The sequence below is a fragment of the Rousettus aegyptiacus genome, unplaced genomic scaffold, assembly GCF_014176215.1.
Source record: "Rousettus aegyptiacus isolate mRouAeg1 unplaced genomic scaffold, mRouAeg1.p scaffold_m13_p_4, whole genome shotgun sequence".
Taxonomy (NCBI): Eukaryota; Metazoa; Chordata; class Mammalia; order Chiroptera; family Pteropodidae; genus Rousettus; species Rousettus aegyptiacus.
The window spans coordinates 60365163-60381335 of NW_023416307.1; the positions used below are offsets into that span (position 1 = coordinate 60365163).

Here is a 16173-nt window from a genome sequence, read left to right on the forward strand (position 1 = left end):
GGCGTTATATAAAAGCTAAATACCAAGGTTCCAAGATGATATTTATTTACATTCAATTCCCAGGGCACTTCATTAACACTGAAGTATTATTTTAATGCAATACTTGAAAAGTACATTCTATCCGACTGATTAAGGACTATCTTTAGAAATAATAAATAAAATATTTTAAAAATCTGGTTGATTATAATCAAATACTTATTTTTATACAGTTTACCTTCTTAAAGAAAGGCATCATGAATCTGTTCAATATTCTTATGCTTGGTCAAAAGTTATAGAATAGGTAGAATTCCAGCTAATAACATTACCTTATGTTTATACGATATTAAATCATCATTTTGTGAAGCACTTTTCTATTCATTTGATTTAATCTACCTACCTGGCAACCCATTAGAAAGATTTATGTGGCAGATTACCGACGATGAATAACTAGTTCCCCGAGTTTTTCATTGCCAGCAAAACCTTAACTCAGTTCCAATTCTGATAAACCCATCAAAGTAATTCTAATTCCCTTGCCAATGACTGGTTTGGAAACAAGCAGGTAATAATGCTCAGGTCAATAAGAGCTAAGGCAAAGTCTGCTGGGGAGCTCTAGGAATGATTTCTTTGCTCTTTTAAAAAGATATAGGCCATGAGAAACACTCTTTCTCCCTTTGGTCATGTAGCCATCTTGGGGCAAATGAAAGTAGCTAACCTAAGCAGACAGGCCACCTTGCTAAGGATGGCAAAATAGAAAGACGGAAAACATCTGGGTTCCTGTTGCCTTTACTATCCACAGACTTAATCAACATAACACAAAAGGAGAGCATTTCAAGAATAAATATATATATATATTTCATAGCTCTATTTAAGTAGACCAAAAGGTTAAGCATAAAGGCAAACATTAGGTCAATACTTAAATAGTTTACAAAAATTACTGAGATGAACTATAAGAAAATGTACACACAAAACTAGAAATCAGAGTAAAGAAGTGCAGAAGAATCACAGATGGCAAACTGGAATAACAGAATCAGGACAAATGTATTCCTACTGAAATACAATTTTTTGAGGACATGCACACACACCCTTTCATTCTCCTATACATCCCATGTTAAAACAAAGGCATTCCTGAAAAAGAAAAGAGTAAAGATAAAAGCTAGGGTGGACATTTAAGCTGGGAACAGAATTCAAATTCTATCAGCTACGTATGCTTAAAGTTTGTTGACAGGCTTGTCCAAAAACAATTTTTATAGCATTAAATAAATAATCGCAAGTGTCTTTTCAAATTTTTAAAAATAAAATTGTGCGATATTAAGTGTGAAAATCTGAAGTTTTAACCAGAGTAACAAAATACAATATTTAGTGTATAAGTTCTACAGTATGAATTTATAGGCTAGAAGCTTATGAATAACGTTAGAACTGTTATAGTAACACTCATGTTAATATGCTCCTTCAAAGGAGCATAACTATCATTTTCTTACCTCACTGCCTCCACATAGCTTACTGCTTTGTACAGTTGTAACTCAATACAATGTTTTGAAATTTAAAATAAATATCAATTACTATTTCTAAGCACATACCACACTCCAGGCATTATGTTACAAAATAGACACATCTCATTTAGCCCTTACCAACAGTCCTATGAGGTTGGTGTTGTTTAATTAGGAAATAGGATTTGAGATTGAAACCACAGACTCAAGATGACAAAGATGCAGAGTGGTAAAGCCCAGACTTAGTCTGATTTTAACAGCTAAGCGTTTAATAACAAATAATTCAAAGACCTTATTTTAGCCAGTAGCTTTAACCTTTATTATCTTTCTTTTTTAAACCAGACATGTCTATTTTCCATTAACTAACTCTAAGTTAGAATGACAAAGGATAATATGCAGGCAGAAAAATGAAAACAGATCATTCACAAACAAAAAGAAGTATAACCAAGAAATAACAGTTCCTAAAATATCTCCTAAAAAATTAAGATTTTTAAAAAATCAATGCATAATGCTTTATTTCATTAATATCTAGCTTTATCACACAAGCATAAATGATTATAATAGAAAAAGGTAAAATATCAAAGTAACTGCAAAGTAAATAGGCATATTTGGGACTAATAAGAATATTAATGAAAACAAAACTAATACAATGTTGCGACAAAGAATAGTAGTGAAAAACTTCTGATTAATAGACTCATAAATTTGGAACAATGAAGCTACCTAAAACACTGTTTGAATGAGAAAATTTCTCTTTTTTTCTTATTTCTTGGAAAAAACTTAATAAACTGAAGAGAAAAATGTTATAATGAAGTTAACACTTATAAGACTTTTGAGTAAATTTTTAGAATACTTTCTTGATTTCCGGTTACAAAGAAAAAAATGAGTCACTGATTTATACCTTAACTTACAAGGATATAAATTGCCAAGAAGATAGGCTAAAGATACAAAGAGTAAAGAAAATAAGTATTTGTTACAAACTTTTCCTTAAAATTTATTTTCAGAAGCAATATGCTTATAATTTAAAAAAAACCAAAGAATGAGTCTCACCACTTCAATACTATTGACTGTTGTTATTACTTCACAATTTTTTTTATAATTGTAATCGACATGGTAATATAACTTTAGATCGTTATTTATAAGTATCATCTTCAACTGTAAAATATTTCATTAAATAGATACCGTACTTTATCTAATAATTCTCTTTACTGGGTACCTAGATGACTTCCCATTTTTGCTATTTTTATTTTTTATACTTTGCTGATATACTTTCATTCATTTTAATTAACTACATAAAGCCAAAGTAAGGCAACCATCTAAGGATACTCTATGCTTATGTTCCACAGAGCAGTTCTTACATGCATACACACAATCACACACACACACATTTCACCCTAGAATACCACACGTTTCATCTAATCTAAGATACTATCAATTGTAACATACTGCTTTATTTGATGTACTACTAAGAAAAACTGACAGATTAAACTATGGCACTCCAGAAACTGCAGGACAAACGCTGATTTCAAAGATGTTAAAATGCGAAAAAAAGGTATGTCTTAGAAACAATAATATATGCTATTAGAACTAAATACAGTACAGTAATATTGATACGTAAAGTCAGACTTGCCAATCTTCATTCGTATAAAGACCTAAGAAATAGAAAACAAAAGATCTCTCAACTATTGAAATGACAGTCTCAAAGTTTCTGCATGTTGCAAGACACTTTTGTATAGTCTTATTGACTCAATTTATACAATTAAAAATTATCTAATATTTAGACCACTGCATATTTAAAGCAACAAATCATTAGAGAGCTACGCTGTAAGAATAAATAGAAAGTAGACAAAGAAAAAGTTATGAATTGATTAATAGTCATAAGAATGACCTACAACCATTAAGGAAAGGTCAATTGGGCTTATTATTTTGTAAGATATATGGGAAGCAATTTGACAATATGCAACAAAGCCCTTAAAAATGTTCAAACTCTTTGATTTGTAAATCGCATTTCTGCAAATATATCTGACATGTGGATAAGGATTTATATATATATATATTTTTTAAACTACGATATCAAAAAACTGGACATACCTTTAAAATTCAATAATGATAACAAAATGAAGTATTAATTTATTTGAAATACAGTCTCCACCTTCCAAAAAGTGTATTTAAAAATATTATTAAAATTTCTTATGTTAAACAGTCTGCTACTCCAAGTTCACAGTGCCAATGGCTGTTCTTAGTAAATTCTCTTCTGAGAGGATCCTTAACCTTCATAGCCTCTTGAGCATTGCAATGGCTATTTGGTGTTTGGATAGGTTCTCAGACAAACTGCCTATGAAGTGACTTTTCCAATTTTAAAAAATACTCGCAGTCACGCCTGAGAATTATCGCTTTCAAAAGCAGTCGTTGACCTAGAAATTTTACAACTATAGAAAAAAAAACACTGCTCAAATACACTTAGAAACTTCTCTTGGAAACTGCCTACAATTACCACATTACTCTTCTGAATGTTAATGAGAACTTTTCTTGACTGCTTTGCCAACAAATACCATGAGCAGCCAAACTAGCCAAATATAAGCAATGCATGTATTTGAGACCAATGTAAAAGCAAGAGTCAGCATCAACAGTAGTAAAATGCTAGTATATTTGTGTTATGAATAATATTTATATATTCAAATAGATCTGTGCTATCATTTATTTCATGGATGGACTAGAAGAGAAAGAATGTTCACAAACTGTGCGAAGGCATATTAACACCAATGCTTAGAAAGAAACATCACCACAAATAGGTCCACCTCAAACTCAGGCATAAAATCTCTGCAATGAAGATAGGACTTAAAGCATAAACTGAGGACAAAAGAAGAAAAGAATGTTGCTTAATACAGGTGAAAAAACACTTCACAACATGGATTTAAAAATATGACTTGAGTCAAAAGTCCACAGACATTTTCAACACCAAGGGCTAGAAATCTACATTTCTAGCAGTTTGCCTAGTATTCTATAATTAATAACAACCAGGGTTTACTTAACTAAACTGGCTGCAGCGAGAGAAGGACTTAATCACCGATGGATGTTTTCAATAGTATGGTTTAAGGAATTAACTTTCAACTCCCCTGGTATGTGTTCATTGTCTTCAATATTCCTCCTTTATAGCACTTTTGCATAGTCTTATAGCATCTTTGCCAAGATTGTAATAAAAAACTTGCGAAGAAAGTTTTTTAATGTCTCTCTCCATTGTTAAACTGTAAGTGCCAGGAAAACAGGGACGTCTGCTTTGTTCACTGAATACTCCAATTATACAGTAAAGCACCGTGACACACAGTAGGCAATTACTAAACATTGCCCAGTGACAGTACTGACCCAGGTATGTGGGAAAGTCACTCTCATTCACTGAACGAAACTGAGTGATACAACCTCTTTGAAGTGCACTGAATATACATTTTGACCAAATGCCCAGGGGCCATGATTTTAAAAAATTAATATTTATCTGAGGCCAAAGCTGAAGTCAAATATTACCATCATAGAATGACTTTCTGATATAAAAGAATAAAAAGTTCTGTTAAAAGTTAAAAATATTATAATTTTAGTATTTATTTTGTTTAATGTTATGAATGCTAGAACACCTAATAGTTCTACAATGAATAGGTAAGATCTCTATTATTCTGCCTGGCATTATTATGTAAAATTTTACAAACAGGATATACAACCACACACACATATGGACAAATGGCTTCTGACAAATGTGCAAAGGGAATTCAGTGGAGAAAGTATAGTTTTTAGCAAATGGTGGTAGAACAAGTGAGCATGTAAATGCAAAAAGAGTATCTCAATCCATACTTTGTACTATATACAAAAATAAACTAAAAACAGACAGATCTAAATGTAAAATCTAAAACTTTATTACAAAACCTCCTTTGTGAGCTTGGATTAGGTAGATTGATTAGATAATAGTACTGAAAGCACAAACCATAAAAGAACAAATTGATAAATTGTATTTACTTCATGAAAATTAAAAACTTTTGCTCTTCAAAAACATTACTAGAACAAAAAGACGAATTACATGCTGGGAAAAATATTTGCAAAGCATTAGCCTGATAAATGGACTTACATGTGGAATATATAAAGGACTCTCAAAACTCAGTACGAAAACAACACAATTAAAATGATGGGCAAAAGATTTGAATGTGTACTTCACCAAAGACATTTGGATGGCAAAATAACTATATGAAAAAACGCTTAACATCATTAGGAAAATGCAAATTAAAATTTTAAAAGACTAACTGTTAATTAGTGCTGGGAAGGGTGTAGAAGTAGAACTATCATACATACACTGCTGGTAGGAATGTAAAATGGTACAACCACTTTGGAAAAACACTTTGCAGTCTCTTACAAAGATAAATACATCTACAAATGATCCAGTCATTCTACTCCTTAGTATTTACTTATGAGAAATGTTCATGTCCAAAGACTTATATGGATGTTCACAGCACCTTTATTCATAATAGCCAAAAAGTGAAAATACAACCCAAATATCCATCAACAAGTGAATGGATAAATGAACTATGGTATATCCATCCATAGGATGGGGCAATACTCAGCAATAAAAGGAATCACTGAAACATGTAACGACCTGGAATAATCTTGAAATAATTATGCTAAGTAAAAGGCAGACAAAAAAAGAAAAAAGGTTCATTGACAGAAAAAAAAGGTTCCATTTATATAAAATTCTAGAAAATGCAAACTAACCTGCAGTGATGGAAAACAAATCAATGGTTGCTTGCGGATGGGCAGCAGTGGGGAGGCACAAGGAAACTTCTTTTAGGGGTGATGGATATGTTCACTACATTGATAGTTGCAATGGTTTCATGGGTGTATATGGGTGTATCAAAACATCAGACTATACACTTTAATTTTACCTCAATAAACCCTTTATTTTTTAAATTAATAAACCCTCTTTTAAAAAGCACAAAGTACTGGCAATATGACTCCTGTACAGGCGTAATGCTTACACAAAATATATCACATTCACTTTTGTTTTTATTTGTCAACTAATAGTTCTAAGACTATTAGTTTATGCGGCTGACAAGAGGACCTTAGCCCTAGGAGTATAGTAGGGATAAGGACAGAAAACCACCAAAGAGATTTTTGTCTGTTTAAAATGAATTTACATAGCTCTTGATAAGGCTATGTGGGTACTCTCTAGTCCTGTCGAGTTCAGCAAATCCTGAGAATTTCCACAGTCCCTTACTAGTTCAGGAGTATATAAATCAGACATACCTCTAAAGTATTTACTTATCTGTGTTTTCAGAACAGGGCTTAATGGTAGTATCTTGGGTGAGGATTTAGAAAAGTCTTAATCCTATCTTGAATAAACTTAGGAACCATGAAGCATAAAAGGGTTTGTTTTCCAAGACTCAGGCTAATATTTTGGATATCAAAGTTGCTATAATTTAATGATTCATTTGGAAGGTGGAGGTAGAGGGAGAGTTATTGTCTGCTGTTTTATATTGCTTTAAGTTGAGGTAGAAGTAGTTCACAAAGAATTGATTCTGTTTACCTCTGCCCATTTATAGGTACTTCCCCCACCCTCCTTATCCAACAGTATCTTTAGGTAAGGATGAGATCATATTTAAAACACACACCATTGATCAACAATAGGTATTATTCATCTACATTCAAGCACTGTAGGTACACTACGCTGAGATCTGAGGAAATTTCTGTATTTCAAGTATCTGATTTGGATCACATTGAAGAGTTTGGTATAAGTCACCTTGCTTTGTGGATGAACAGTAATATGTCTTTTTTTCTTGACACAAGTGAAATAGGACACAGAACAGAAGTACGTTATATTTTTAAAAAATTGTGGGTGTTTTAACTTATCTGAATAAAGCCCCTCAACTGTCTAATTCTGTATTACCTATGATTAGGACTTAAAGATTACTGAAAATCCATTTTTCACAAGAAAAGATATAGTTATTCCTACACTTGGCTAGTTATCACACTCTCAATGTTTATGGTAATTGGCAATTTGATTCTCTATTTAACTATTTGGAAGTTCTTACATAATTGTTTTGGTACATCAAATCAGCAACTTTCATAATTATTAACAATTTTAGCATTTTACTCTTTTAATATAGATTCAATTGATAGAACTTCATTGTATAAATCACATAAGGAGCATTTCAAGTTCTATCTAGAATGCTTAACTTTATTTGAAAGTAACAAGAACAAAATGTTCTTATACCAACATTGTTACACTGATTAGATATGACAGTAACTTATGTTACATGATGGTAGATCACATATAATACAGGGATGCTAGAAGTGTTAAAGGCATTCAGTTATTCAGCTTCCAAAAGACTCAAACTAAATGGTATTTTTCAGCTAAATACTGAGGACAAACCTGAACTTCAGTGAATCCCAAAATTGAAGAGTAATTTGGCAATACTCACCCAAATTCAAAATGTATATATCCTTTGACTCAGTTCTTTCATTTTTAGGCATTTACTTTATGTATACAAAATGTCTTATTAACAAATATTTATCAGAGCACTGTTTCTTATAGCAAAGATTGGAATATCCATTAATATGGAGGCTAAATAACTTTTGGTAGTACGAGAGGCTGTATATATACTTGGTAGTATTAACATAGCAATTCTCTGGAAAGAGACTACCTGGGTTCAAATCTCAAATCCTACTACTTATGGGCTGTGTGACTTTGTGGGGCATTTAACCACCTCATGCCTAAAATGCCTCATTTGTTAACTGGCAATAAAAATACTACTTATCACAAAAGGTTGTTTGTGAGGCTTCTATGAGTTAATACAACTAAAGTATTTTTTAAAGTGTCTAATCAGGAACAAACTCTCAATAGATGTTACATGTGATGATGATGGTACATTAGTACACTTGAATACTAGACTATTAAAAAGAATGAGGCAATTTTAACTGCATCACTGTGAAAAGATCTCTAAGATAACATTGTTAAGTGGAAAATGTAAGGTTCAGAATAATACGAAGAGGTGCTACCTCTATAATCAAATACATGGAGGAAAAAAAGAATAGAGAGGGAGAAAACACACGTATAAATATGTAATTTTTACTGCATTTGTACATTATCCATTCAACTTAATTAAAAAATATTGTTGAATGATTCAATGAGTGCTAAAACAATTAAGCCATGCAATAAAACTACTATATATACCTAGTTAACTAAACAGAGTACAATAACTAATATAATGGTAAATATTTAGGTGCCACATTCACTTAATCCTCATAAAACTTAGTGAAGTAAATACTCTTATTATCCTTATTTTAAAGCTGAACTTAGCCAAAGTCAAACTGCTAGGATGTGGCAGAGCCAGATTTGATACAGATAGTCTGGCTCCAGTACTTTTGCTCTTAATCTCCCTGCAACATAAAAAATTACTTTTTATTTACATACATCCCAACTCTTTTCAAAAAGAATTTGTATAGTTTACAATAAAGAACATATATGCAATTAATAAAAGTGGTAATAAAAAGAGAAAACCAAAAAATATCAACATGAGAAACAAATACAGATGCTTGAAACATGCAACAAATCCCACTCTAAAGCATCTGTCATTTTCTATTACGGCTTTGAATGATGTATTAACTTTAGACTCTTAAAAGGACTGAAATCAAGTATTAAGTAATTATAAACTTTTAATCTTGCTTCTTTACATTCTTATTTGAAGTTTTAAGAAGTTACTTACTTACATCTAGTTTATTGCTCACCAAAACCCAAATGTGAACTTTTCCTTATACTGTATGTGATATGAGTAAGTCAGCTGACAGACCCCAAACTTGTGCAATATGCTCTCTGTCTCCAAGGCAGAAAGTAATCTTGGAGGACTTAACATCCACACCAAAAATAAAATGTGTATTTGCAACCCTACCTAGTAATGTCTATCATTTTCCTGAACATTTTTAATGGCAAATTTTTATTGGGTGCCCAAAGGGCTATAACATATATAAAATTAAGGAGAATTTTGGAGTTATCAGTCATCAGGACTTTCTCCTAAGATATCTAAGTAATTAAGACAAAAAACAAAATTCAGACAATTGCCACTCTTGGTCATTTCAAATGGTATTTTTCCTTTTGTTTATTCCTTCTTTGCTCTATCACAGCAGTCCTCAACCTTTCTGGCACCAGGAAACGGTGCTCCTATGAGAATCTAATGCCTGATGATCTGAGGTGGAGCTGAGGCGGTGATGCTAGTGCTGGGGAGTGGCTGCTGCAAGTACAGATGAAGAAGCTTCACTCACTTGCCACCTGCTCACCTCCTGCTTTGTGGCCTGGTTCCATGACCCAGGGGTTGGAGACCCCTGCTCTATCAGATTCTTTCTCTAAACAGAAATAGCTATGCTTTTCTAATTATAAAAACTCTACATGTTAATTCAAAAAATTAAGACATGTAATATAGAAAAGTATAAGAAAGGAAGTAAAAAAAATCACCTGAAAGGCTCATCCAACTACACTGAGATAACCAATAAACATTATGACTATTCTTTCTGCAATTCATTTTGTACAGTCAAGCACAAACATGTAGTTTTACATGCATGTTATTGAAAATACTTTTTTTTTCATTTATATTCTTTCCAATTATGACAATCAAAAAAGCATATACAAAACTCATGATATTTGTTTTAGAAAAAAAATAGGATCTCACATTTTTCTAAACTTTGCCTTTCTCACTTAAGGTAGATGATGGAAATTCTTTTAGGATGTATTTGGAAGTCCTTTCAACTCACCAGTATAGACTTAACTCCTACTTTTAATTATCTAAAAAACATTCCATAAATATACCTGTGCCAAAATTTATGTATCGATATCCCTATTGACAGACATCCCTTGGTTTTTTGTTTTTTGCTACTATCTGCTACAATGAACATTCATGTTAAAAGCTTGCTTACTAGCCAATGCTTTTATTTCTAAGGAAAAGATTCCATAGAGTGGGATTGCTGGATAGAAGATATGTATGTATTTTCAAGATTAACAAATATTTCTGATTATTTACTAAAAATGGTGTGACAATTTACATCTCAACTAGCATCTAATGAGAAAATCCTTTACCGCACATCTCCGCTATCAGGTTTTACCACCTAATTTTTGTAAGTCAGAAAAGAATATTTGTTAGTATATTGGCTACCAGTTGCAATCGTGTTTTATCCATGTTTCTACTGTGTGGATTTTTCTTAACAGTAATAGTTCTTACAAATGTTAACTCTTTATCTATTATATATATTTCAAACATTTTTTTTTCTATCTGCCTTTTATCCTTTATTTTTGCCATTGAAAGTCTTCATTTCTACGTAGTCTCATATATCAATGTTTACTGTTGTGATTTTTAGATTTCCTATCTTGGCTTAAAAGGTCACATCACTACAACTAGATTGTACGTATAAATAAATTTAGGAGATTAGTATTTTAATGTTTTATTGTTTACATTTAAGCTTTTAATCATCTGAAATTGGTTTTTGCCTATGCTGCAAAGTAGTGGCTCAATTTTATTTCTTCCAGACAGATAAGTTGTGTCAGTTATATTTACTACATATGTGCCTTTATTTCCCATTCAATTGGAATATCACTGTAATGTATTAAATTCTTTTATATGCTGGAATTTACTTCTGCTTTTTAAAATTTTGCTGTACTTACATAAGCCTAAAAATATATCTGAACCTGTAAAATTTAAAAAATTATTCTGCTATCTGGATAAGTCACTTAAGATATCCAAGTAATTAAGAAGACATTATTATGTAAATGTCCTAATTCTTTCCATCAATTTAAAAACTTCCTGCCCAAAATAATGACTATTGACTGTAGAAAAGCAAATATACACAAAGTATAGTAATAAATTTTAAATCTTTCTTGAATTGCCTAACCTAGGGATGATCATTTTGATGAATGTCCTTCAATGTTTATACAATCATACTATATATACTTTATATCAGGCCTTTTCTTCAATTTTATAAGTATTTCCTATATTAGCCTTATCTATTTTATTTTTAAATAAACACTTTTAAGAAATTAAACTAAGAAATAACTAAAACAAAGTCTGGTTGTTTTACATTGTTCGAACACATCTGAAATGAAGCTCTTCTGTATCATGCCATGCATTACCCATTGTATTCACAATGAAATAAATAATTATTTTTCAGAAAACAAACATGGCATATTGTAGGTATAATTTTTAAAAAGGTTTATCACCAAAAGAACAATAGTTTGTACATGTAGCATAAAGATGCAAAAGTGAAAATGTTTTTGTAGTAAGCTAGTCATAATATTGATATAAAAAAATAGCAACAAAAAATCAGTTTAATTAAGAAATTTTCTATGGAATACCAACTATTTTTAAAAACTGAATAACTGCAGTTGTGAAGTTTATTAAAGAGCTAACTATGAACAAATATAAGGAGGGTTTCAAATAAAGTAATCATTAGGTAATTTTAAAGATGGCTTTAATAGTTTCTGGTAAATATAAAGATTTATTACCATGAAAATATACACCTATTTCAGCTGTCTTTATAAACCTTATATGTTTACTATACATTTACTATGTACATAATATGTATATACTACATGTAAAAGAACACACATATAAACCACAATCAGTTTAATTTCACAATGTGAAAAAATAGTAAAACTTTTAAAATTTCTACAGAAATTAAATAGAAAATATTGTACTGATTACACTTTATTTCATCATAAGAGACTTTGACATTAAAGAGACTATTCATCTATCTCTTATTAAAATCTTTCCCTAGAACAAAATGAGAAATAATTTTTTTCAGGATTAAGGTGAAACATAAATTCGTGATAGGTATATTTCAATTATTATTTAATTTACTGATATTTTCCAATACAAAACCACTAATCCTTGTGAATCATCTCAATCTAGGAAAGGAAAAATTTTATTCTAGTTCATGTTTCCATTATGTTCTCTACATTCCTATGTCTACTTCAGATGAGGATAAAAAAGATATAAAAATATTTAAATAAAAGGTAAAACTTTTAAACATGAGCATAAACTCAGAAGATCCTATTCTACAGGCCTGTATAATTTTGAAATATTCTATAATCCATTGTAGAAATAATAATTTAGAAATAGAAGAACTACCTCTTTAAATTGATTCCACATACTAATGATCATAAGTTTTGGAAAATCTTTTTATAGAAAATGTTAAGTCACTGCACTTGCCAAAATAATCAGCTTTATGTTGATAGTTCTTACCTCATATTAATAAATATTTTAGAATCGTTACTAAAAGTACATTTTTCTCGCTCCTCTATTTTTTGCAATAACCTCATTACAAATTTTACTCCTTCCTCCATATCCCCAAACCTCATTTCAAATTCTACTCCTTTCTCCATACTCCAAACCTGTTACTCACTTTTAAGTTTCCTTAAGTCTCCTTTACAAAGTATGTACTAAGCCTTCTGCATTCCTGATCTAATTTAATAGTACCTATGAGATGGATTTAAACATGAGGAAATTTAAGCTTAAATTGGGTAATTGTCCAAGGTCACAAAGCTTAAATAAGTGGTAGGGCTAGAACTTGAACTCAGGTCTATGATCGGGAAATCTATTCTAGTAAAGTCTGTACTACGCTGCTTTACATGTAAATATCACTTAGTTTTTAAATACTTTCACATAGGTTATCTACAGTGTAACCTCACTTGAACTCATAATATCCTTGAAAGGAAGGTTCCTAAGTATAAAACCCTAAGCCCCCACTCCCAACTTTACTTAAAGGAGCATGTAACTGAAGTGGCAGAGCTGAATGATGATCCTCTGACTTTTGGTCTAGTGTTGTATCACTCATTATCTGCGCAGAGCCACTTTTTCACTAAGTACAATTCACTCCTCTCCCTTTCCTTTCATCCAAATATGTTGTAACATATATGTACACACATATGTTGTGAAAATAAGTTGGTCATTGCATTAATAAAGTCCAACTGAGGTTTATATATAGTCTACAGACCATGATTTGGATAGTTATTATTTCTGATTTATATTTGAAAGCTAATATTTAGTGCACAACCTTAGAAGGAGCTATTATCTACAAGAACTTTAAAAGTACTTTATTCTCCTTGTCTTGTTGTCAAACACTCATTCAAAAAAAATTTACTTAGTACCCATCAGGTACTTCAGCATCCTCGTACTGAAGACACAACAGTAGAGACACCATCCTTGAACTCCCAGGAGCTTTAAAGTTTACTAAGGAACAGCCCAGAAAACAGCAATTAAATACAGTGTGCTAGAAATGAAAATAGAGGAATGAAAAATATGTATAGCGGTCTATAAGACTGAGTGGCTCTCTGCCCATAGAGAAAGAAAGCATTCTTGGTGGTGGTAATAACCTATAAAGGCAATGAGATATAAGAAAAAAAAAAAAAAAAAAAAAAAACAACCCTCAGACTATGCACACAGGAGATGTCAGGGACCCTAACACAAAAACCCTGTGTGTCATTTAATATTGAACTACAACAAAATTCCCTATGAATGTTAAGATTTCTACATGTAATGTTCATCAAGTGATAGTCTAAGAAATAGCTTTCAAACTTCAAATTACTTGTGTGTGTAAACTGTGTGTAATGTCAAAGCTTTTTATTATTATTTTTTTATATTCAACTTTAACAGCAATTCAGTCACCAATTACTGCTGCTAATTTTTCAAATTCCGTTAGTGGTCTAAGTTATTGCTTTCCTAAGTTCCCTAAAATTGAAGAAGTGTGAAGTAAAACTGCAAAGTCATTCAATCTCTTTCATACTAACTTTTCCACCCCTAGTACTCACTGCTTTTTAGTTGGTTTTCTCTTTCCCATTTTGGTCTCACCCAGACAGGACTGGTTTTAACTTCTAGGACACATAAGGAATTTGTCTAACTTGGTAGAATGTCACTGTGGGAAGGGAAGTCTTGCTAAATTGCTATTATTCTAGAATTTAATTTTTTGTTTCTCTTAACCAAATAAGACCAGCTTATCGTGGAGAATTTGGAAGATATAGAAAAACAAAACAAAAAGTAACGAACATCCAACACTCAAAAATGATGATTCCAACTTTCTCATTTTTCTTCTGTCTTTTTAATGGATTCAATTACATTGGTTAAAAAACTAAAAGATTTAACCAAGAATATGATTTTCAGATTAAAAATTCACATTTTAAAATCAATTTTGTAATTTGTCAGGACTTTCAATTTAAAAAACCAGAGACTTCCTAAGTTTTCAGTGTAAATAAAAGAGTTTAAACACCAAACTGAAAAACATTCTTCCCTAAAGCACATTGTTTGGAGTCAAAATATTGGTTACTACATTGCTAATGAAATGGCAGTACAATGACCTAAGCAAAATAATTCTGTATTTTCACAAAATTCTATTCATCAAAATCTGAAAAGGTCCCCTAGGGTTTTACAAATGGGTAAAGCTAAAGAGGGACACAAGTGCTACTTAAAATAAATTTACCACTGCTCAAGGAACTGATTAGGAGTGGCAATCGAGTAGGATTTTAGGGAGAAATGGCAAAAGAGGATGCCAAAGGCATAAAAGATGAAGTCAGCGATATTTCGACTTAACCTTTAAGTTTACGGTCAAACACATTCGATTTAATTATATTCCAGCCCAATTAGTTTTTAAAGAATTAGTTCCCTTTCAATGAAACCTCATCACTTTCCCATAAGCTAGCCTGGTTCTCCTGCAGACCACCACACTGCTTGCAGACCACCACACTGCAACACCATCTTTCAACGCCTCCCCATTCAACCGAGACTGTCGTATTAACATCTCCTGTTTTGAAGCTAGTACATCTTTATTCTCTCAACTATTCTCTCTCTTCCTGCACATAAAATCAGAGAAAAGAAAGGTAAAAGGCCTGCTTTTACCTTTCCAGTCTTTTCCAAAGCATGTGAACACCTATAAAACGCCTCCCGCAAGAATAGCAGATAAAAACTCAGAATTACTGAGAAAGCACGTTCGGAAGCAGGCTTTACAGTGACTCCGCAGTGAAAGCTACGTGAGTGTCATTCTCTCCCAAGCCAGTCTCACAGGAGACGCCTCTGCCTCCAGGGTTTTTCTTACCTTCCCGCTCCCCAGCCCCAAGCTGAAGGTAAAGACGGTGCAGGGCCTCTGCCAAAGAATGGGCTTTGGGGACTGGGATCTGGAGGTTATTGCAGACCCCAAGGAATAGCTGAACCCATCCCACTACCCGAAGCCCTAAAGACTCTAAGGGAACCATAATGGCCGCACTCACCCCCAATCCCGAGAAAAGTGGACATCTCAACCCCCAGGTTGCTGGGTGGGGTGCGGGGTAGGATTTAGTTGGGGAGAGCGGAGATCAGGAGAACTGGAGAAATGAGCTCCTTGCCGGTGCTGGATGACAGCGGGAAGGAAGCTCGGTACAGCGAAGGCCGCCATTCACTCTCCCTATTTTCCTCCTCCCACCCCTTATATTACCCCTACCAGCCGCCGTTTACTGGTCGCCGCTCACCTGCCAAGGCGCGAGGTGCAGAACCACAAGCGACCGCGCACCCGAAGGCTCTGTCACTGACGGAGGGGAAGCCTTCAGCTGCAGAGGGTGGGGGGGCGGGTCTACGTAGTCATGTGACCTTGAGCTCCGCCCTGACGTCGCCAGCTGGGTGAGCTACATCTTGGAGGCCTGTATTTTTACAGATTGCTTGAACATTAATTT

At 32.7% G+C, this 16173-nt stretch overlaps 1 protein-coding gene across 1 annotated transcript in view; it reads right to left on the minus strand.

Annotated features, from left to right (window-relative positions):
* ATP6V1A (ATPase H+ transporting V1 subunit A) overlaps positions 1-16097 on the minus strand; it is a 53162-nt gene extending 37065 nt beyond the window's left edge. The window contains exon 1 of the mRNA XM_016150670.2: positions 15973-16097. The gene's annotated coding sequence lies outside the window, so the exon portion shown is untranslated. The remainder of the gene's footprint in view (positions 1-15972) is intronic.
* Positions 16098-16173: the final 76 nt, after the last annotated feature.